Raw genomic sequence first — 24,769 nt, 5'->3', positions numbered from 1 at the left:
AAAAAAATCAAAACAACCATATATAGAATCTACCTCAAGAATCTCAACAGAGGAGATGGCTCAGCGGTTAAGTACTGATTGCTCTTGCAGAGGACCCAGGTTTGACTCCCAATATCCTCAACCACCCGTAACCTCAGTTCCTGGAGTCCCCTTCCGACCTCTGCAGGTCTGTTTACTGCAGATCCAGTTCTGGTAGACAACTTCTCATGCTGTTCTGTGGGTTACTTTAACATCTTTTTGTCATATGCGTTTTATTTCCTTTTATCTACAATATATTTCTTTTTATCTACAATATTTCATATGTATACACACATTTTATATAAATGCATATGTAATACTATATACTGAATATATATTTTATACATGTATATACACACAAGATAAAATATAAATAAGATGTATACACAAGATTATATATATATGATAAAAAGATATTATATATCTATATGATAAACACATTGTAGTGTGATTATCCTTAGAATTCCACGTGGTTTTGTCAATGAAAAAAAGCAGTATATGTAGCCATGTGGGTGAGTCTCCAAAACAATCTTTCAGTTTTGTTCTTGAGTTTTGTTCTGTGGCAGGATCTCACTATGTATCCCAGACTGACCTCATGCTTGTGATCCTCCTGATCGACCTCCTACATGTTAGGCTCACAGGTGTGTATTGCTGCTCTCAGCCGTTGTTTTGGGGTTTAGACTCTGCCTGATTTTGAACTGGAACTTTCTCCATCAGACATCTTGCTCGTGAGCCTAAAGACTTCAAAGCAAGTTCACTCTCTGCTGTCCAGAGTTTCCAACCTCCTAACTGCAGCCATGAAGAGTTCCCATCCCCCACAACTTTGTGAGCAATTCATTATAATCACCCTTTACCTGCTGTGGTGGTTTGAAAGAAATATGGCACCCAAAGGAAATGTCACTATTGGAAGGTGTGGCCTTGTTGGAGGAAGTCTGTCACTGTGGGGTGGGCTGTGAGGTCTTTTTCTCAGGTTTCCCTGAGTGGAACAGTCAGTTGACTTCCTGTTGCCTGCAAGATGTAGCACTCTCAGCTCCAGCACCATGTCAGCCTGCGCACGGCCATGCTCCCTGACATGATGTTAATGGACTGAATCTCTCAAACAGTAACAAGCCAGTAAGCAGCTTCCCTCCATGGCCTCTGCATCAGCTCTTGCTTCCAGAATCCCGCCCTCTTTGACTTCCTATCCTGACTTCCTTGAGTAATGAACAGCAATGCTGAAGTGTAAGCCTAATAAACCCTTTCGTCCCCAACTTGCTTTTTGGTTATGGTGTCTTATCACAGCAATAGAAACCTAAGACACCTGCTGATTGTGCTTCCCAGGAGAAACCTGACTATTACAGAGGATTCTGACTATTACAGCCTAGCAGGAGCAGGTCCTCACAAAGAGAAGCCTTTGCTGGAGCCCACATTGCTTAAGAAAACTCAAACTTCACCTCATAAACTGAGATTCAGTGCAGATAATCTTGGTGGTTTAAAAATGCTACAATAGGGAAAGGCTGTGGGGTGCGGTCCCCACATTTTCATGATGTTTACCTCCTGGAGCATAAATTCTCACTGTAGAGAGCTGAGGAATGTTCCCTTCTGCTCCTTCTGTGGAGGGAGACAGTGACCATTTGACAGGCACCCAGAGGATTTTCTCAGCAAAGGCTCTAAGGAGACCATTTCCCTGAATCGTAGCCAGTGTGAAAGAAGTCTGCTTCTAGCCTGCTCTCTACTTGACAAATCTGTGTCATGGTAGCAAATAGGTACCCAAGACATCCATGACATACAGCATACCTTTCTGGTTAGTTGCTATTTCGGTGGTGGTTTTTGATTGTTGATTGATTGGTTGTGTTTGTTGTTTTGTTTTCTTGACAAATCTTATGCTGCCTAGGCTAGTTTCAATTTTCTATGTAACTGGAACTGGTCTTAAACAATTCTCCTGGCTCTTTTTCCTAAATATAGAGATTCTAGGCCTATTCCACAAGCTTGATATGATGACTAATCTTTTTTTTTAAAGATTTATTTATTATGTATGTAGTGTTCTGCCTGAATGTATGAGCGTACGCCAGAAGAGGGTACCAGATCTCATTATAGATGATTGTGAGCCATCCTGTGGTTGCTGGGAATTGAAATAAGGTCCTCTGGAAGAGCAGCCAGTTCCCGTAACCTTTGAGTCATCTCTCCCGATCATGATGACTAATCTTGGTTGTTTCAGTTAGGGTTTCTATTGCTGTGAAGATACACCATGATATAGCAACTCTTATAAAAGAAAACATATAATTGGGTCTGTCTTACAGTTTAGAGGTTTATTTAGTCCATTATCATCAAGCTGGGAACCGTGCAGGCAGGTAGACATGGTGCTGGAGAGGTAGTAGCTGAGAGTTATATATCTTGCATAGGTAATAGGAAGTCGTCTTAGACTCTGGGTGTGGCTTAAACACATATGAGACCTCAAAACCGGCTTCCACGGTGACACAGTTCCTCCAACAAGACCACACCTGCTTATAGTGACACTCCCTTTGAGGGCCATTTTTTTTAAAAAAAACCACTAAAGATGATTAAATCTGGAATTAACTAAAACTCAAGCATCTACCATGCTTGTGAGGGATTCTCTTAAATGGATCATTTGAGGTGGGAAGAGATGCCTCAAATGTAGATCATCTGAGGACAAAAGACCCACTCTAAAATTTGGACAGTCCACAAAAGATTACATGGAAGAAGGAAGCGTTTGATTTTTGCCTGCTTGCCCTCTCTATAGCTGGCAAGTTTATCTTTGCTGGTATTAGAACCAGCTTCTATGGGATTCCAATGCAGACTGAAGAGCAGCAACTCTTGAGAACTTCCGTGGGACTCGAGCACCAGAGTAGGGCTGCTAAGGCACCCAGTTTCATGGACTGAACAATTATCAGATCTTTGGCCTTTCCACCAGGACACATCCTACTCAGACTACAGTAAACCACTCTATTAATCCCGTATGTCTGTCTGTCTGTCTGTCTGTCTGTATGTATGTATACTGTCCCTTTAGGAAACCCTAACTAATAATTATCCTTCTTAATACTAATTTTAAAATGACTGTTCAAATGAAGTCTCAGGATTCATTTGAGCAAATTCTTCAACAAGAACCAGGAACAGCAACTCACGTGGTAAGGGTGTTGAAGCCACCAACTTTCATCTTCCTCAAGCTGAGTCTCCAGTTCTGCCTCGGTATCCGGAAGTAGTCCATAGTGCCAGATAGAATCCGGAATGGGGAACCTTCCAGTGTGAATTGTGATCCCTCAACTTTCAGACCTACCTTTCGAATCCGCAGTAACAAGGGGGTCAGGTGAGTTTGATTAAGCCTGCAAGGACAAGAAGGTGTTCAGATCTAGAGCACAGGTTGCTGAGCCAAAAGGCCCAGGAAAGCTGAAGTTTCAGAGTCAGTCTGGGATATAAAGCCTGCTCTGTTTCCAAAGAAAGAGCAGAGAGGAGAGGAAAGCAAGGAGAGGGAGGGAGGAAAGGGAAGAGAAAGGAGCTATGGATGTGGCTCAATGTGGAAAGTGCTTACAGATTCCCAGCATCCGGGTAAAGGCCACGTCAAATGTAATAGTGCATGTACCTAATCCCAGCACCTTTATATGGGAATGGGAGGCAGAGAGAGGAGAATCCATGGAAGCGGTAGACAACAAGGGAGCCCCTGTCTCCAACGAGGTGGAAATCGAAGACTGACATCTGAAGATGTCCTCTGACCTCCACACAGGCACCATGTCACATGCACACAATCATGCACATATCCATCATATGCTCGTGTGCACATCCGCACACACAGAGTTTTTGAAAGTTTTCCCTTGGGGACTCTAGGTATAGCTTACATGGGACTTCTGCGGTGGTATGAAATATACGTACCTGGGTAACTGCTTATCCCTGGATGGAGCCATCACGGATAAGGCAGAAAACAGACACAGAATACACTCAGGTCTCCCCAGGAAGGTCCGCATGCTAAATGGGACAGAATAGGGAGGTGAGAAATAGGGGTGGAGGAGAGAATCAGCTAGGGGCTAAAGGAGGCCTTCCTTGAAGAAGGGAGAGGGTGGTCTACTGCAAGGGCAAAATTTGTTCCTGGGCTTTTGCATCAGCTGGAATCTGGACAGCGTCTTGAAGCCAAGGCTGCTGGCTGGAAGAAGAAGACAATAGTAATTGCTGCCCACATAGCTGGGTTCTCAGGCACCATATACATTTTGATGCTGGTCAAGGTCCAGTCAAGTACTGTTTATACTACAATGGAGCATAACCCCGAGACCTCTTACAGTTGCCCAGCTGCTGAGAAATGGACCCTAGTGCTGTCCTGCGTAGCGGAGCAGGAATTTCTTCACAGGGCAGATCAATTCTTTGTCTCCAACTCCATCTTTCATTTGTTTGTTACTGTTGGAGATCAACCCAGATTGCCAGAACTGTTGAGTTTCCAGAATACAAATCTTATTGTTTTTAGGGCCTGTTGATGTCTTTTTGGTGCCCATTCTGGGAAATGCATCAAAACCTCACGAGTTCAGGCTGGACAGAACTCACTCAGTAGAGTCTGCATGTCGCTGTTTCCAGGGTGTGGGTGACATCTGAGCCTACGGTGGTGCTTGACTCTACAAAGTTTTCTAATTAAAATGGTTGATGTTCCATTTTGTTTAGTTTAAAAATAATTTAATTAACACAAACTTATTATATGCCTATTATTAAATCAATGAAAAATGATGTTTCAAATGCATCATCCTTTTATTCTCTCTCTCTCTCTCTCTCTCTCTCTCTCTCTCTCTCTCTCTCTCTCTCTCTCTCCCACACACATACAGGTCTTCTCAGCCTGGAGTAATCACTCCTCCGTCCGTATTGAAATCATCACCACCACCACTACCATCAGCATTTCTGCACAAATGCTAAATTGTTAGCATTAGTAAAAACATCTACATCTAGGCAGAGCGGGGAATGGGTAAAATTTGGAAAGTCACAGGAAAATTTAAAAACAACCAAGCTTTAAATGAAGCAAAGACAGTGAGGAAGTGCTGTCCGGACACGGGGCAGCTTTGGGAGCTGGGAAAGCATAGATGAGGCTCTGGCAAGCTTTCCAGGGAGAAGAGCAGGCATGAAGCAAAACTTCAAGGGAACCTAAAGGAGAGCCCCAAGGGGAGTCCTCAGCCAGTCTCTGCGGAAATCCCCAGCAGAGGCAGGCAGCCAGCCTTTAAAGGAGGGGATTGCCAGAGTCCATGGTGCAGAGAGGACAGCCCAGAGAATACGCATCTGGGGACAACTTGGCAGTTCCTCAGGCCAAACCAGGCTTTGCCCTTAGCTGTTCCAGAGGCCACTGGCACCTAGTTATGTTCCCAGAGCCTGGCACTATCGCATAGCCTTGTCTAGGTGGGGCCTATACTGCCATGGTGGCTCTGCCCGCACCGATGACCACAAGCCAGTACCGGGTGTCCTGACCGGCACATGTCAAGTGCTTGCCATACACGCCCTCCCTTGGACACCAGCCGCGCATCAAGGGCCTCTAGGAGATGCCGGTACCTTACTGGACTGGTCTCTTCTCGAAGCCAGTCACTGTCAGCCAGCAGCCACAGCACTGTACCGCGAGCCTCTCCTGACCACTGTGGTCTGCAGCTTCCTGTCCCCACGTGGGGCAGGCAGAGCCCAGGTGCCCAGACACTTGTGGTCTTTCCCTTCTCTCAGACTGTGGGTGTAGGACCTCGTGGGTGAAGGGACGCTCTGTTTCATATTCTGTCAACACAGTTTATTTTTCTTCCAGCTCCAAAGAAAGTGAAAATTCCTCTTTACCTGCAAAAGAGCAGGGCACCCTGTGGGCTCAAGCCACTAGCAGGCTAACTTCCCCCAGAGTTGGCCAGTGCTCCCATTACTGACTTCTCCTGGGTCAGACTGTATTTTCCAGGTCTTCTTGCACGCTAACTGTGGCTCGTGTTACACTTTCCTTTCGTTCTTGCCACTAAACAGTTGCAGTCTGACGCTGGATGATGCACTGAGATTAATGATCCCCCCCCCACACACACACACAAATTGATTTCCTTTACTGAAGACTTGCACTTATTAAAGAAGAAATCTCTTCTCTACTTGTGGTTTGCAGACCATTGTCTTTCCCCTGTGCTTTCCCTGGAGTGTGTCAGCATAGACTCTCCTTGGGAAATCCAGTCAGCTAATGGAGTTTAGCTTTTCTGTCACCTTCTTCATTTACAACTATGATTCTCCTCCAACCCCCAGGCAGGGTTTCACTGTGCAGCTCAGGCTGTCCTGGAACTCGCTATGTAGACCAGGATAGCTTCAAATTCACAGAGATCTGCCTGCCTCTGCTTCCCAAGTACTGGGATTAATGGCGTGTGCAGGATCACCCATTTACCACTAAGATTTTAGCTCATGATTTTCCCATAAATTCTCCCTTACTTGGTATCACCCATAACATGTATGTTCTCTACTTTCACTTTTACTGGTAATTCCACCTTTTTATTAACCTAACTGAGGTGGGCAACGCTGGCCCCATGCTCTCCTGTCACAGTCTGGACTCACACAGATGAGGACAAGATACACAAAGAGCCTGTCTTGGGGGAGATCTTCTTCCTCTGTTGCCTGGTGCTATCCTTGGTGTATCCTCACCCATGACAACCTTTTTAAGTCAGGTGCCTTCTTACACTGCTTCTGCATCGTAGAACTTCTGCCTCACCAGCCCCAGACTGCCCAGAGCCAAGACACTTGGTCCTAACACTTCCCAGACATAGTAGCTTATATCATCAACTCTCCCAAACTGGCTGTCACCATCCTTAGAGTTTCCAGTTTTCTCTCATTTCCTTCATTGACATCATTCATTTTGTAATATTAAATAATCCACGTGACGTTTCATCATTGCTGTATCATTGCCATTGCGTGAGTTTTTAAATGTAGCCCTGACTATCCTCCGAGTTCTGGGTTCAAAAACCTATGCCAGTGAGTATGGCTTCGTATTACTCTTACATTTGAATATTTGCAGACCTCAAGACATGCAATATGTCACATGATTATTATTTTGGCAAACTGACTGGCAGACACTACTAGAATTACAAAGACTTCTACATAAGAATGTCATTGCGCCAGATGTCAGGCATGCCTATAACCCAACCCGTAGGAGGCTGAAAGCAGAGGTGCATGTGACTTCAAGACCAGACTGAGCTTCATAGTGAGCTCAAGGCCTGCCTGGGTTACACAGTGAGAGCCAGTCTCAAGAATCCCAAAATAAATAAATAATAAAATATAGCTGAAAGTTGAATTAATAGTTAAAGCTAAGATGACAGCTGCATTGAATTTACATTTACATACTTACTATTGGGCACTTGCATTTTCTAGTTAGTTTTTTTTTACATTTTTTTCAGTATCCCCAGTTCCCCCTTGACTTTCCCTCTTTCCTTCAGTTAGTCATTACAACATTTGTATTATATACCCATTGATGTTCTGCTGCTGCTCATATGGCTATCTTTAGTATTTACATGGTAATATTTGTTTTAGATTTTTGTAAGGTCTAGTCACTCATATGTCAAGAGGTTCTCCAGATACCTAGTCCCCTATAGCCCATTTCCTTCTAATACTTCTATAACTTTTCATTTGAATCTTTGGTCTTTAAGGAGTGAATTTAAATATAACTGATCAAAGTGGGTAAATTTGACTTTTTTAGCTACAAATTACGAGCAGATTACTCTAAAATTTGATTCTTTTCTAATTTTGAAAAAATTATTTATTATACACTTGTATACTAAATTAACAACTCTATTTGCTTTGGATTAGTTTATTTCATTGCTCTTTGTATGCTGGATCAGTTACATACTAGGAGTCTAGCGCTTGCCAGACACAGTTTCAAATGTTTCTTATGTCCATTTATGTATCATCAAAATAATGCTGGTGCTTGGTGCTCTTAGCGAAGTTTAAGATGAGCCTACTGTTTTAAGCTCTGTTAAGAATGCTTGTAATGCAACAGTGTGGGGGAAAGCCAACAAAATTCTGTGCTTGTGGAGCTTACATTCTAGCACAGCAAAACACAACAGAGAGGAACAACACTAATACTTATACTGTGTTACCAGGTAATGGGTACGTTAGGGAAAGACAAAGCAGACAGTGTGGGAAGAGTGGAGAGGTGAAGAGAAGAGAAGAATGATGCCAAAATCAGACAGTGTTTTAGGCAGGGGGTGTCAAGTAGGGTCTCTCATAAGGGTGATTATAGTGTTGTACCCAAGTCGCGATCCCCAGAGAGATCACTGGGATCCAGTCAAGTCCAGAATGCCAAAGCAAGGTTTGTTCAGTGCACATGCACTAGTCAGCCAGGCTGGGGACTTGTCCACTACTCAAGACACAGCACAGTGGGGAAGAGAGCCCCCTCATCATTTGGGGTTGACATTTTATAGGCAAAAATGGCAATCCAGGTTCATTCTGGGTCAAGGGAGTTGGTCTTGCATAACAGCAGGTGTGCCTTATCTCTAAGATGCCCCTTCCCCAAAGTGGTTATGTCTAGCAGGCCTCCTCCCCAAAGTAGTTATATCTAGCAGGCCCCCCTCCCCAAAGCCTTCCCCAAAGCGGTTGATTTTCCTGTTCCCTGATAGCCCGCCCACAGAGCTAGGTGTTAACAGGTGGCCTGCTGCCAGGAACACTTTGTGGTGTGCGCTTTGAGCTCAGAGTCCTAGTTAGACATCCTGTTTTCTTTTCTTTTTTTTTTTTTATTGAGAAAAGGAAAAGAAAAGAAAAAAGTTTCCACCTCTACTGACTGGGAGAAGATCTTCACCAACCCTGCAACAGACAAAGGTCTGATCTCCAAAATATATAAAGAACTCAAGAAACTAGACTTTAAAATGCTAATTAACCCAATTAAAAAATGGGGCACTGAACTGAACAGAGAATTCTCAAAAGAAGAAGTTCAAATGGCCAAAAGACACTTAAGGTCATGCTCAACCTCCTCAGCAATCAGGGAAATGCAAATCAAAACAACTTTGAGATATCATCTTACACCTGTCAGAATGGCTAAAATCAAAAACACCAATGATAGCCTTTGCTGGAGAGGCTGTGGAGGAAGGGGTACCCTCATCCATTGCTGGTGGGAATGCAATCTTGTGCAACCACTTTGGAAATCAGTGTTTCGGTTTCTCAGGAAATTTGGGATCAACCTATCCCTTGACCCAGCAATACCACTCTTGGGAATATACCCAAGAGAAGCCCTATCATATGACAAAAGCATTTGTTCAGCTATGTTCATAGCAGTATTATTTGTAATAGCCAGAACCTGGAAACAACCTAGATGCCCTTCAATGGAAGAATGGATGAAGAAAGTGTGGAATATATACACACTAGACATCCTGTTTTCAATTAGTCCTAGATGCCTTGCATTTGATCCCAGTGCCCTAACCAGCTCCTAAGCAAGCACAAAGTTCCTTAAAATTTTCCATGTCCTTACAATATGCAAGCAACTTAAGTAAAAAGTGAGTTGTTTTAACGCATAATGTAAAACCACCTTGGACAGGACTGCAAGAACAAAGGCATTGTGGCAGGAACACTTTGATGAGCTGGAAAAAGTCATAGAGGCAAGAGGAACTTAGGAAACTGGAGGCTGATAGATCAGAGAGGCTAATGCACAGTCTAAATAGAGATCAAAGGAAGGGCTTTAATTTTTGCTGTAGGCTGGGAAGGCGTTGGGGTGTTAGATCCAATAAATGACATGATCTGGGTTGCATATTAACATAATCTAAAATGCCAGGGTCAAAATGAGATGATGTGGGTGTGTCTGTATGCTGTGAATGTGTTTTATTACCATTGGTTAATAATGAAGCTGATTTGGGCAATAACCAGGCAGAACAGAGCCAGGCAGGAAATCCAAGCAGAGATAAAGGGAAAAAAAAAAAGGCAGAATCAGGGAGACATCAGCAGCTACCAGAGAAGCAAGATGTGGCCACGTGGCAATGCATAGATTAATAGAAATGGGTTAATTTAAGTTGTAAGAGCTAGGTAATAATCAGCCTGAGCTGATAGGCCCAATAGTTTGTAATTAATATTAAGCCCCTGAGTGGTTATTTGGGAACTGGCAGATGGGAGAGAAACTTCTGGTTACAGATGCCATGGGATGCCCTTCTGTGTGCTGTGAAGCTGTGAATGTATTTTATTACTGGTTAATAAAGAAGCGGATTTGGCCAATAGAATAGAATCAGGCTGGAAATCCAAGATAAAGATAAAGGGGAAAAGGAGGCAGAGTCTGGGAGCAGCCACTGGAGGAGTAAGATGCCAGAGCATTGCCTGTAATCCACTGGGTAAGTGGCGATACACAGATTACTAGAAATGGGTTAATTTATTTGTAGAGCTTGCCAGTAAGAAGCCTGAACTAAGAGGCCAAACTGTTTGTAATTAATAGTAAGCCCCAGAGTGTTTATTTGGGAACTGGTAGGAGAGAAAGCTCCAGTTACAATGAGGTGAGAAGACATGATGGATTAGATCAGTCCTAAAGAGGTAAAGCCACCATGATTTACTAATTGGCTGGATGTCATTGTGACGTTAAAGGATGACTCCAAGGTATTTTCTCCTGGAAAAAGTGGGAAAATTGAGTTGTCATTGATTAAATAGGAATGAATACAGGAACTTGGGTTTTTTTTCCCAAATAACATTAAACTTTATTAAATAAAAACTTCATGAACACAAATGTAAATTTACAGTTAACAGAAGAATTAAATTAAAACTCCAATTAATTAATTAATTAAATTTAATTTTACATCCTAGCAACAGTTTTTCCTTCCTCTTCTCCGAGTCTCTCCTTATTCAGCCCCTCTCTGTTCCCACCCCCAACCCACTCCTCCATTTCTGCTTAAGAAAGGGCAGATCTCCTATGGGTGTCAACAAAACATGGCCCATCACGTTGCAGTAAGACTAAACATCTCCCACATATTAAGACTGGCAAAGTTGACCCAGGGTGACGAGTAGCCTTCCAAAAGCCAGTGAAAGAGTCAAAGATAGCCCGTTTCCACTCTTTCGAGTTCCGGAAGACCAAGCCTAGGTCAGTCCCATGCAGGCTTTTTGGTTGTCAGTTCAGTTTCTGTGAGTTCTTTTTTTTTTTTTAATTTATTTATTTATTAAAGATCTCTGCCTCTTCCCCACCACCGCCTCCCATTTCCCTCCCCCTCTCCCAATCAAGTCCCCCTCCCTCCTCAGCCCGAAGAGCAATCAGGGTTCCCTGACCTGTGGGAAGTCCAAGGAACCCTCACCTCCATCCAGGTCTAGTAAGGTGAGCATCCAAGCTGCCTAGGCTCCCACAAAGCCATTACGTGCAGTAGGATCAGAGACCCATTGCCATTGTTCTTGAGTTCTCAGTAGTCCCCATTGTCCCATTTCTGTGAGTTCTTATGAGCCCAGGCGGTTAATTTTTGTGAGTTTTCTTGTGGTGTCCTTGACCCTCTGGCTCCCACAATCCTTTCTCCCCCTCTTCTTCAGGATTCCCTGAGCTCTACCTAATGTTTGGCTGTAGGTCTGCATCTGTTTCTATCAGTTGCTGGATGAAGCCTTTCTGATGACTATTGAGCTACATACCCATCTATGAGAATAGCAGAAGACAGAATATCATTAGGAACATTATAGATAGCCAGTAGTATTCAGTATTAGAACCTATCATGCACTGAAACCTGGACTATAAAAAGGAGGAAAGGGGCAAGTTTAGATAGGAAGTAGGATTATTAACTGTGAGTCAGCTAAGAATTGGTCATTGAATGTGGTTACCTGGATACTTTAAAGGCAGTTAAGTGAAGGCTAGGGAGAAACCCTGGATTAGGTTCCCTTGAGAGCAGGAAGGGGAAAGTGGATCAATTAACGTAGTTCATCCTTTAAGGGAGCTTTGCTGTAATGAGAACAATGGTGGTACGAGAAGTAAATGATCTGTGGGGACAGGATGGAGTGGAGAGGGTTAGCGCCAAGGAAAGGGGGCACAGCATTCCATAGCAAACTGAAGCACACAGACACCTTCTGGATCCTTGCTGACGGAGAATGAGAGTGCCTAGTCAGGATTAACGTAGGTTACAAACATGATTTGCTCTATGTAGGATTACAACGCAGGAAAGGAGATGCAAGCAGTCTGTTTCACAAAGCAATAGCTCCATGTACAGCTTGAGGTCATGGGAGGTGGCAGGTAAGGGAGTGGGGACGGCTCAGCATATCTCCCTTGCCCAGAATAAGGGAATTCCTTGAGAAACACTGCAAGAGTCCCACCTAAACAGCAACAAATAAACAAAACTGCCCCAAACACAAAGGAATTGGAAATGATATCCCCTTAGCAGTCAGGAGTTAGGACTTGTGTTGGCAAAACTTGCTTTTTTTTTTTCTTTAGAATTTTGAGACAGGGTTTCTCTGTAGTTTTGGAGCCTGTCCTGGAACTAGCTCTCATAGACCAGGCTGGCCTCAGATCTGCCTGAGTATCCTAGTATCCTCTGGCTACCACCAGGCTAAAAATTAAGGTTGTTTCTTAAAAGGATGGAAAGGAATTTGGTGCTGCCTCATTGTGGGGAACAATTCACTAGAGGAGCCCAAATCTGCGTCTGAGATTTGGTTAACAGTAGTCTCCCAGTCTGCTTTCTAGTCCTGGAACCAGAGGTACTGCTTAGCCCTTTTCCCCTGGACACTTGCCGAGGACAGCCTACTGGGAGAGACCTCTCCGTGCAGGGCAGCATCCAGAGTTCCCAGAGTGGGTCTCACGCAGAGCCTGGCAGAAAGAGGGGGCATCAAACACACTGGGAGACTGAGCTCAGCCTGAAAGATGTTACAGCCTCCAAAGTCAGGTGTTTTCTGTATTTCAGACATTACCTACACAGCTACTAAACTGACATGAAGACGGATTTTTCAGCTGCCTCCAAGTGCACAGCGCAGAGCTGGTTTATTGTGTTGGAAGAACAGGGACGGAAGTCTGGCTCTGCTTCTGTTGCCTTTGGCCTCACACTGGTTGTGGTGTTGTAATCACTTTTAGGGAAAAGGGATTGGGAAAACATTTCTATTTCTGAAGGGCTAGCATTATGGGCCACTGATAAAGATACACTTACAATTTTCTTATTGTATTTGAACATGGCAGAACTATGTACTGAGCACACATTTCCATGCATTAAGTGTGTGTGTGTGAGCACATATGCATGTGTGTGTGTGTGTGTGTACATGTGCATACAGCAGGCAAGCATGATTTCAGAGCAGGTAAACTTTAAATAACAGATTTCCATCTAAGCAAGTTTCTGTCATTGGCTCAGTTTTCTTTAGTTTGTTTTCATTTAGCTTTACCAGGCCTGTTTGATTTTGATGTAAAATTGTTCTAGTCATATACTATGTAATGGTCTGTAATTGTTCTGACATTTGCAGAGACGTGTTTTTCTGTTGTTGGTGGTTGGGTTTGTTTGTTTTCAGGTTTGCTATTGATATTGTTTGATACCAAGTCTCATATAACTCATGCTGGCTTCATTTTTTTTCTATAGTCAAGGCTGCCTGAATTATAGGTGTGTATTACCTCAGGTGGCTCAATTTCAATATGGTCTTAAATTAAACTGACATCTCAAATCTAGTTAGTGCAACTTCATTTTCTTTCACATTACTCAATATTCTCATTCTCCCATTGATTTTAGGAATTTGTGTCATTTCATGTTTCTCTTTATTTAATTTTCTATTTGTACCTGCTACCTTTAATTTGAATGATCAATTATGTTACTGATTCTTTCAACTATAATTTTATGATCTTTATTTTACTAAAGTGCTGAATAATTTTCTTGGTTTGGGTTTATTGATTTTTTTTTTAATTTGCAAGTTTTTTTTCCTGTGCTCGTTTCTTAATAGGACTGCTTAGCTTATTTTCATTTGTTCTATTTCCAAATATATATAATTAGAAAATTTACATTTCTGAACATGTTCTAGCTCGTATGAGCTAGATACTGTCATTTCATCCTGAATAGTCATGTATATTTTTTCTTCAGCACACGAATCATCTATGTGTATCATTTATTACAAACATCTCCATGTCAAGGCTGGAAACACGGCTCGAGCGCAGAGCACTTGCCTACATTCGCGATCTCCCAGCTGCAGTCCCCAGCAGACATAAATTAGACATTAGGGACACATGGAACTCTATCCTCAAAGGAGGAGGGGAAGGGAAAAGAAGAAATCTGTGTTTCTCTTTGAGGGTTTTGAGAATCAGGAACTACATCCCAAAGGAATGATATTCCCATTTCTGGGAAGTATCACAAGCAAGATAGCCCAAGATGACCAAATGGCTAATGGACAATGTCCTGGATCCAGTCCCCTTGTGAACTATGCGTAAGTGTAGACAAAAAGACCAAAGACAAAAGCAAACATTCAGTGCCTTAACAATCAGACCTTAATGCTTGAAGCCTGACTCCAGTGACTTGTGACGTCTTATACAGTTAGGGTTTAGCTCCTAATGACACATGGCAGCCTTTAACCAAAGAGCAAGTCCCAGGATAGGCAACTGGTTCTCTAAAGGTTAATACCTAACAGGAAAGTGAGGAGCCTGCTCATCTATCTGCATCTGGCACTTGCATATAAGGTAACTTTATCTGGAGTCTGGGTCAGCAGTTCTTTGAGAGAATCCGCCTGCTGCATCGTCTCTGCTAGCAGCATATTTTCCTTAAATTTTTTTTTTACTTAGTATTTTCTAGTGATGGGTCAGCATTTAAGAGCACTGACTGCTCTTCCAGAGGACCTAGGTTCAATTCCCAGCATCCACATGGCTTCTCACAACTGTTCATAATTCCCATTCCAAGGGATATGGCACCATCTTCTGACCTCTGTGAGTACCAGACATAAAATTGGTACATAGATACTCATGCACGCAAAACACTCACACACATTTAAAAATAATAAAATAAAAAATTCTATTAAACATATGCTTAATCATAGCACTAAGGAGGAGGAGTCAGGGGATCTCTGTAAATTTGAAGCCAGTCTGATCTACATAGTGAATTTCAGGAGCAGCCAAAGCTATGTAGGGAGACCCTGTCTCAAAAACTCGAAATAAATAAATATTTAAATTTTTTTGATTAAATAATTGTCATATTATTTTAGTCTAGTAAATGCATTTACCGCTGTACCTTAAGTTTGTCGCTGTCATTTCCAACAGGACAGTGAGGGTCACTTATTTTTAATGTTTTATCCCCACTAGCTCTAGCAAGCCTGCACAGTATACATATGAAAGAAAATTCTGTCATAAAGGATAATTCTGTGGATAACTATATACTGAAATATACTTCCTTGTATATCTGAACTGAGGTGCACGTTAAGTGGCTTCCCATCTCTGAGTGCCGAGGCTCCTAGGTGCATCCTCCCCAAGGCCTGCACCTGCCTCTCAAGTGCATCTTGTCTTCCCGTCTAATTGATAAACTCACTAGCCTTGCTTTTCTCTGACTTACCCTGAAATTCCTTCCTATGGGGGGCATGGGGTTGCGGTGCTGACAACACTGAGTTCCTGTTGTCCATGACATTGTTGATCCATGTCTCCAGTCTAAGAACTTCTGTTTTGTTTATTTAGTGTGTGTGTGTGTGTGTGTGTGTGTGTGTGTGTGTGTGTGGTTGTCAGGCTTGATGGTGGGCTTCTCTACCAACTAAGCCAAGAGAAAAAGAGAGATAGAGACCAGAGAGATAGAGTCTCAAATGGCTTAGGCTGGTCCGTAACTCACTCTATAGACGAGGCAGGTCTTAAACTCAGAGATCTGCCTGCCTCTTGGATTAAAGGTATGTGCCACCACTGCCAGCACACTGAACCACCTTACAAGCACATTTTACAATATTGTAACCAGAACCCAGGCTCTGGCCATCCTGACTAGCCAAGATCAGCGACTCTCTGGTCTTTAAAACCCCACTAACTAAAGGGACAATGAGGAAAAGCATACAGAAGAGAGCGAGTCAGCATGTCGGGAAGAGGAACAAATAAAGGGGTTCAGTGATCCCTGCTCAAACTTTGGGCTGTCGAGGCCTCGCATGTAAACAGAGGAAGCATGTGGCAGAGGGTAAGAGGTGTGCAGGACTGAGCAGTACTCAGCAAGCTGCAGCTCCCAGTGAGCAGCAAGTTCTCAATGCTGGCCAAGTAAGGTAATCAAGAAAGTTGCTATTGTTGGTGAGGCGAGAGGGAAGTCACAAACTGTTCTCAGAAAATGACCACTTACGCTCCAGGGCACAGCCTCCTCCCTGTAAATGATTGCCATCAGCCAGGGGGTTGGTGACTTTCCGGACTACTGCCTTGCAACAATGACTTTTCTCTGTGCCTTCAGCTGTAAAAGACCGTGAAATAAGGTCTGGAGAGATAGCGTGGGGAAGAGATCCTGCTGTTCTTCCAGAGGATCTGGGTCAGTCCCCTGCACCCACATCAGGGAGCTCACAGTTGCCTGTAATTATTGCTGCTTCAGTAGATCTGACTTTTCTGTTCTCCACAGGCACCTGCACACATCTGGCAAATACATACACACGTGTGTGTGTGTGTGTGTGTGTGTGTGTGTGTGTGTGTGTGTGTGTGTGAAATAAGTCAGACAGATACTCCTTGAGTGGTTAAAATGCCTGTTCAGAATCATACAATGACTTTTCATTGCTTGATGTAAAGCCAAAACCAACACAAAGTACAGAAATCTCAGGCTTTATCCTGATTTTAGTCACCTATGGAGTCAAGAAAAACTATTAAAAAAATAGCAAAAGCAGTTTCTAAGTGCCCATTATGAGAAAAAAAAAAAAACCACAGAACTGTTCACACCTTTCCCTAGTGTTTCTCCCAGGGATAACTAACAGTTTGCAAAACTCCAGTGCACAACTGCAGCCAGGACACTGACCTTAACCAAATGAAGGTGCAGAGCGTGCACCTGACCCGCATTCCCCACAGTGTGCACTTATGACCACACTGCCTCTGCCTTTGGCCTCTTCCTAGCCTCAGGTAACCAGTGATCTGTTTTAAGTAGTATAATAAGATCTTGTCACCTCATGACCATTTTCTACATATGCTAAGGAGAAGAGAACAAGGTGAGTAACAATAGTTAGAGAGCTTTGAGAATGCTCAACATAAAGGCAATAAACAACAAGCCATAGGCAACTTCTTAATAAACTGAGAAACATTTAGGCATTCCACTTAAATCAGGAACAGAATGAAGACATGGCCTGTTCAATATAGTCCTTGAAGTCTTAGCTAGAGAATTGGACAAATGAAGGCAATACAAACATGAAATGAAGGAGTCAGAGTATTCTTATTAGTTTTTTAGTACATAAAAGACCATAAATGTTTGATCAGAAAATTCCTACAAGAGATAAACTGAAGTATCATTGAAGTATCAGGATACAAGTTGACACACAAAAAGCCAGTAGCTTTCTTATACAGAAATGAAAAACACTTAGAAAAAAAGGGGGGGAACATATCATTCACAATAGGCTCAAAAAATGTCTTGAACAAATCCAGTCAAGGAAGTGAAAGATGTATACAACAAAAATTTTAAGACTCTGAAAAGATCAAGATACCAGAGGCTGGAAAGACCTCCCCTGCCAATGGGTTAGTAGGAATAATATTGTGACAATGGCCAAAATAACTGCAGATCCAAGGCAACCGCTACCAAAACGTCAGCACAACTCTGCACAGACACTGAAAATACAATCTTAAATTTCTCGAGAAAGCACAAAAGACCCAAGATAGCTAAAAATGCCCCGAATGATAGAAAACATTCCTAGAGGTATCAACTATCCCAGACTTCAAGTTGCTCTACAGAACTATAGAAATAAAAGCACATTGTCCTGGCAGAAAACCAGACCTGTTGATTAACAGGCTGGAATTGAGGACCACCTCATGAGCTCAACTCAATGGTGGGCCCTACCACACCAGCCATTCACGGAGTGTCCCAGGGGCTTGCTTTACAGGCTGAGGTTCCCAGATAACCTAGCTTGTGTCGAGTTGATGAGAAAGTTAATCAGCATGATAGGCAATTGATAGCTTCTGAGAGAGGATGAGTCAGAAGTACTGCCCCTGGGAAGCAGACCATGCTCTGGCAGAGGGCCACACATTTCAGAATAGACGGCCAGCACCAAGTGGACTTGCTAGGTAAAAGAAAAAGAGGATGTCTGGGGGAATGGGCAAATATAATCAAGACACATCACACAAAATTCTCAAAGAGTGCAGTTAAACAATTTTATAATAAAAACAAACCCCAGGGCCAGATTCCTGCACTGCACATGGGCATGGTGGCCTTTTAACAAATCTGTCTCTAAAGCTGCTTGCCCTCTTCTCTCAAGACTGAAGACACAGAGAAAAGTACTTAAACTATTTTTAAGATTTGCCAAGATGCTATAATCTCCAGATTGTCCAGTTCTGGGCACTGCCCTAAGCCTGGCAGGAACAGTAGCCCTTAAAGAGAAGGCACCACCCACAAGCAGAAGGAGGGGATCATCTCCTAGGAACCAAATTACCCTCAAGAGATGCCTTCTCCAAGTCTTGCATATCCAGGACTAATCACCAAGCCCAGTTTTGCCAACCCTGCAGACTGTAGAGTGTTTGTCCCCCCCTTCCCTATGGGGTCTCTGTGCTGGCGTCCTTAACCCTCAACACAGGGATAACCCCTTAATCTCTTTATTGTCCCACTATAGCTAGCTACATCAAATAAATTTCCTTTCTGCCTCTCAGAAAGGGAACTTAGTCAGTTAACTGTACAATTGACTTCTGGGGTGAACGGCCAGACCTGATTTTGAGACTTCCCTAAGTTAGTCCTCTGTAGCCCAGGGCTCCTGTAGCAAAGTTAGCTGAAGAGGCTACTGCTATAAATGTTAATTACAGGATCATTCTTCCACGCAAATGGAGAACATGGGGAGGTCAGGTCCAGGATAACAGAGAAGTCTTGACTCACGCTCAGGAAGATCGTCCATATCTAGGATAAAGAAATCGTGGGTCAGTGTTACCTTTGGGTTTCCAATGGGCATAAAGCCCCAGAGTCTGGAGGAGCCTGTCTGAGTTGTGAGAAGTAAACTCGGGGTTTCCAGTCTCCAAGCTTTTTTCTGTGTAGTGTGGATGTGAATACAACTTGGTATGAACATTCCTTAAGGTTCAAGGTTGTTCTCAGACATCATTTCTAGAAAGCTCAATCTCTTGACTTTTACATGAGAAAAGGTTTTTCTTGCACTCACTTCTTGGTTCATGAAATTTTTTTTTTCATGAAAATTTTTTACCTGATGAAAACACACTTTGAAGCCAAGCCAAGCATGGGTGGCATAGCTTGGTAACCCAAGTAAACAGGCAGAAGCAGAACAATCATTGCAAGTTCAGTGCCAGCCTGATTTACAATAGTAAGATCCTGTTTGAAGGAGAAGGAAGAAGAGGAGGAGTAAGAGGAGACGGTGGAAAGAAAGGAAGGAAAAGAAAGGAAGGAAGGAAAATGTGCTTTGACAATGTATGTTGGAAATATCGGAGTTTATAGACATGGAGGATGTATACAGTTTGTTTTTAGGCCACATAGATATTCCAGTATTCCAGTGGGAGTAGATAGGAGTTCCATCAATCCATAATGCTTTCAACAAGGCAATCTAATCAATGCATCTAGATTTGTTCTATGCTATTATATTCATAAGAGAGTATTCAATACATTCCAGTTTGTCCAGAGAAACCGGTACTGACAAGGGACTGAAAGGAGAGACATATTCTGTATTCAAGAAGACCACATCTCTATTCCGTGTTGTAAAAAGGAATCTATACATCTATGCTAATACCTTAGTGTGCACACAATATTAATGTTTGGCTGTGCTGAGTTGGCCTTCCCTACTTTCCCAGACTAGACACCTTGGAGGAGTACAAAGGGGAGACCAGCAGAAACTGACTGTCTCGGTGTTTCTAGAAGTGTCTGAGTCCAGTCATCTGCAGAAGAAGGAAATAGCACAAAGGATGGAATGAAACAGACAATCTGAGTCTCAGAGGCACTGCTCACCCCCTGACAGGAGGGGCAAGGCTGAGCTCCAGAAACTGACTGCCTTCCTGGCTACAGCCTTCTCCCTGTCTAATCAGAATTCTGTCAGGAGATGGGATGGAAGGCAGATTTTAGGATGTTCATGTGCAGTCTTTTCAGCCAGTACAACTTAATGATTCAATTCCTGTCTCTCAGGATGTGGGCCTTTGCGGTGACAACATGAACTTTGGTGTCTCCAGCTCTGGGGATTCTCCAGAGACACACATTTGAAACAACCTTCATCTACTCTCTTATAATGTGTCTTCCTCTGCGGGGAAGCTTCCACACAAACAGAGACGTTGCACTGAAAATGGCACTTGAATACCACCTCTCTAGAAATGACCTCAAAAGCTGCAAGTACCAGAAGTCTAAACGATCTTCCCTGGATTTGACACCTGAAAAGCCAACACTTATTTAAACTGATTTTAACAGTTTTAAAACAGCAGCCTATACAGTATTGTTTTGTGCTCTCCCTAGTCTAGGAGGAGTCACAACACATAGAACTCCTAATAACACTAACGATTCTGGAGGTACAGACAACTACCCAAGTTCCCATGAGTCCATACCCAACACTGGATGTTCATTCTTTTACCTATTTCTTTTGTTGTTCTTGTAACAAGATCTTTCATATAGGCTGACATGTAACTACTAATCCTCGTGCCTCAGCCTCCCAGGTGCTGATATTCTTGGTGTGCACCACTGAGTCTCAAATATCCTTTTATTTGTATCTTATTAGATTTATTTTGTGTGTGTGTGTGTTTTGCTTGCATGTATAAACATATACCACATGCATAACTGTGACAGGGATGTCACAAGAGGGCTTTGGACTCTCTGAAACTGGAGTTAGCGATCATTGTGAACATACTAAGTGTTGAATCCTAGCCCTCGTCAAGAGCAACAAGTGCTTCTAACCACTGAGTCATTTCTTCAACCCATCATAATATCCTTTAAATGGCAACTGTGTTTCTTCATCTGCAGAGCACTGTTTATTAGGTAAGTCATAAGCTACCACTCTTTACTGTTAGCTTCACTCTTAATTGGCTTACTGAGAAGGGGCAGCCAAGCATGGTTTGAGGCACAGGCTGCGAACCCTAAGTTTGATAACCGTATTACCCCCAGATGATCTCAGTTTTCTCTGACAAGGCCCTGGAGAGATGGCTCAGCTGTGAGTGCAGGCACCGGTGGAGGCCGGAAATGGCGCTAGACCTCACCCTCCCACCTCGAGCAGGAAGTCCAGGCTGTTGAGCCGCCAGTGTGGACACTAGGAAACAAATCCAGGTCCTCTGCTGTAAACAGCTGAGCCATTTCTCCAGCAGAGAAAAATGTATATTGCCGTGAAAACAAAAAAAAATGATAAAAATTAAAAAATGATTATTATATTTTAGGACAGACTGAATATAGTTCCTCTGACACAGAAGTGTCCCAAGCATATTATCAGATATTTGGTGGCATCTATGCCTCAGCATAACACAGGTTTTCAGAGTGGATTTGTAGAGTATCTCTAGAACTGCAATTTGGGTTTGGACTAACAGGTGAAGCCGGTAAGTACTAAGAAAAATTCCAGTTCCAAGAACAAAGGTAACAAGTTAACTTTTGCTTCCCTGCTCCACAGTTTGTTACTTTACCAAGTGTTTAGCTATGCTAGAAAAAAGCCTCCTTCCTGACATTACATGGGCAAAGCATTAGAGGTTGTCCCAGATAACACTTTGCTTGTAGGAATCATTTCCAGTTATGGTGACAAGTGTCAGGGCTCATAAAAAAAGAAATTAAGATTATGGGGGATTTTCTGGAAATAAGTTCGGACCAGTTCAATCACAGACAAAAAGGAAATAGGAAATCCTAAAATGAAAATTTTAGCCCTGGGGGGAAAAAAGAACTAAGCGGAGAGTCAGACAAAGCTCCAGATGCCAATGATGCTGTCACTACACTGAGGTACACCCAAGGAATGCCCAGAACCATGTCTGCAGCCTTCATAGTCCAAAGCTATCATCCCCAAGCTCAGTCTTTGGAAGACTGGGTGACTATGATCTAGTACAGTACCATTCTATTCACGTAAATATAGGCCAACAAGGGCTGGGAAGAGTCATGAGGCCTCAGCCCACACAAAGAACTACAGACAACTAAGGAATGCTGAGAGTGTGAGAAATAATATTCTCCAGGGAAGAGAACACAAACTGGTTATCTAATGCAAAACAGTAGGGCCTGAAAATGCATTCATACAAATATATGTTTTATAAATTGTTCATTATGCAGACTGTACAGGCTCAGGTATTTTGTGTGTGTATGTATTCTGTGTATGTGTAAGTGTGTAACGACAATAAAAAAGAGACCCTGAATTTGAAAGAGAACAAGCAGGGGTACATGGGATGGTTTGGAGTGAGGAAAAAAATAAGTGGGAAATAATGCAATTATATTATTTAAATAAAAATAAACAGCAAATGTTTAGTAACACTTGTTAAATGCTGAGCACTGTTTCAGATTCTTTCAGGTGCTTTGGGTACATCAGAGGACCCAACAGGCAACCATTCCTTCCCTTTAAAACTCATTGTTCTGGCTGGGAAAGAAAACTGACAAAAATAAACACAGTAAAACAGTACACTATAGAAGATGTTCAAAGGTACTAAATATCAAAACAAAATAAAAGTAGGTAAAGAACAGGGTTACTGTGGCCTCTAGAGGGTTGCAGAGAAGAAAGGCTCCCTGGATAATGTTAATTGAGCAAAGATCTAGAGGTAGGGGTTGGATAGGTAGCAAACACACACAACCTCCCTCACCTTTCTGCAAGCATCTTCCACCATGCCTGCTGTTGCTCTGCCTTCCCTGCATAATGGACTGGATCCCCTCTGGAACCATAGCTGAAACAAATTCTTTTCTACTCTAAGTTGCTTTAAGCCCTGGTGTTTTTATCACAGCAAAAGAAAAATAACACAGCTGCTGACCTGAGTTTGATCCAGACCCACACACAATTACTGAAAGTTGTCTTCTGACCAAATGACACAGAAAGAAAGAAAGAAAGAAAGAAAGAAAGAAAGAAAGAAAGAAAGAAAGAAAGAAAGAAAGAAAGAGAGAAAGGAAAGAAAGGAGGAAGGCAGAAAGAAAGAAAAGTGATAAAAGCCAAACACAAATGCCCATATATTTTATGATTACATGAACACAAAGTTTTCAGAATAGTCCATCCCAAAGACACAAAGAAGGATGAGTAGCTACCAGGAAATCCTGAAAAAGGAGAATGATAAGTGACTGCTAAGAATTAAAAAAAATTTTATTAGTGACTGCTAATAAAAAAGACCTAAGGATTTTTTTCTTGGTGTGGGGACAGCATGCTAGAATTAGATGGTATTTATGAGAATAATGACCAATATTGATGTGATAATTTATAGTCATTATTAACAGAATCTAGAATCACCTAGCAGACAAACCCATGAGTGTATCTTTAAGGAAATATGTAGATTGGGTTAACTGCTGTGGGAAAACCCACCCTGACTGTGGGTGACACTATCCCATGGGCTGCAGTCCTAAGCTGCATAAAAAGAAGACAGCAAACTGAGAACCAGTGTATAATCTCTCTCCTTCCCAACGAGGGATTCAACTTAGCCAGCCAGTTCATGCACCAGCCACCATGACTTTCCCATCATGATGGACGCTATCTTCAAATTGTGGGGCAAAATAAACCCCTTCTTTCTTAAGTGGCTTTAAACATGCATTTTGTCATAGCAATGAAAAAATACTGACAAAGTGGTGTTATTTTTAAAGCTTTGTGAACAGATCATTGTTGTGGAACAATGGTCTGTACCCTGTCACCTATATTTTAAATAAATGCTGATTGGCCAGTAGCCAGGTAGGAACTATAGGCAGGGTGACCAGGCAGGAAGTAGAGATGGGGCAATGAGAGTTCTGGGAAGAGAGAAGTTTCAGTTAGCAGTGGTGACCCAGCCTCAGAGGAAGCAAGATGTGACTGCCTCCCCGAAAAAGGTATCAAGCCATGTGGCTAACTCAGACAAGAATTATGGGCTAATATAAGTTATAAGAATTAGTAAATAAGGCCGGGCGGTGGTGGCACACGCCTTTAATCCCAGCACTCGGGAGGCAGAGACAGGCCTCCCTGTGAGTTCGAGACCAGCCTGGTCTACAGAGCTAGTTCCAGGACAGGCTCCAAAACCACAGAGAAACCCTGTCTCAAAAAACAAAAAAAAAAAAAAAAAAAAAAAGAATTAGTAAATGAGAAGCCTGAGTTAATAGACCAATCAGTTTATAACTAATGTAGACCTCTGTGGGATTCTTTGGGACTTAACAGCTGCAGGACTGGGCAGGACAGAAAACCTCAGTCAACAGATCATACTAAAAACTACTGAGTTGTAATTTTCAAAAGGGTTTAAGATTCATCAACACATGTGTAATTGATCATATCTCAATTTTTAAAGTAGTACAAGTTTTTCTCAATATGAAACATTTCTATTGTCTATTTCTTCATGGAACTGGAAATACATATTTCTGACTACATATTTTAGGAAATTGAGTTTAAAATTATTTTTCCCTCATCAGTTAAATTTCCTTCACCCTTATCAACATTTCCCTACAATTTATGTTTGTTTCTCAAAGGTTCATGTTCTAGAATCTTGATCCTCAGGGTGCAGTTGTAAGGCAGCAGAAGCCTAAGGGATAGGGTGGGTAAAATAACTTAGATCATTAGGGGTGCTGCCTTCAGAAGGGACTGACCCAGTCCTCAGACGACCCAAGTTATTTTTCTTGAAGTGAATTGCTACTTCAGTAGCAAATCCATCTCCTGAACGCCTCATGCCTCTGACTCACGACCTGAA

Source organism: Microtus ochrogaster, chromosome 5 (genome assembly GCF_000317375.1).
Source record: "Microtus ochrogaster isolate Prairie Vole_2 chromosome 5, MicOch1.0, whole genome shotgun sequence".
In the NCBI taxonomy this organism is placed as follows: Eukaryota; Metazoa; Chordata; class Mammalia; order Rodentia; family Cricetidae; genus Microtus; species Microtus ochrogaster.
This window is presented reverse-complemented; position numbering follows the sequence as displayed.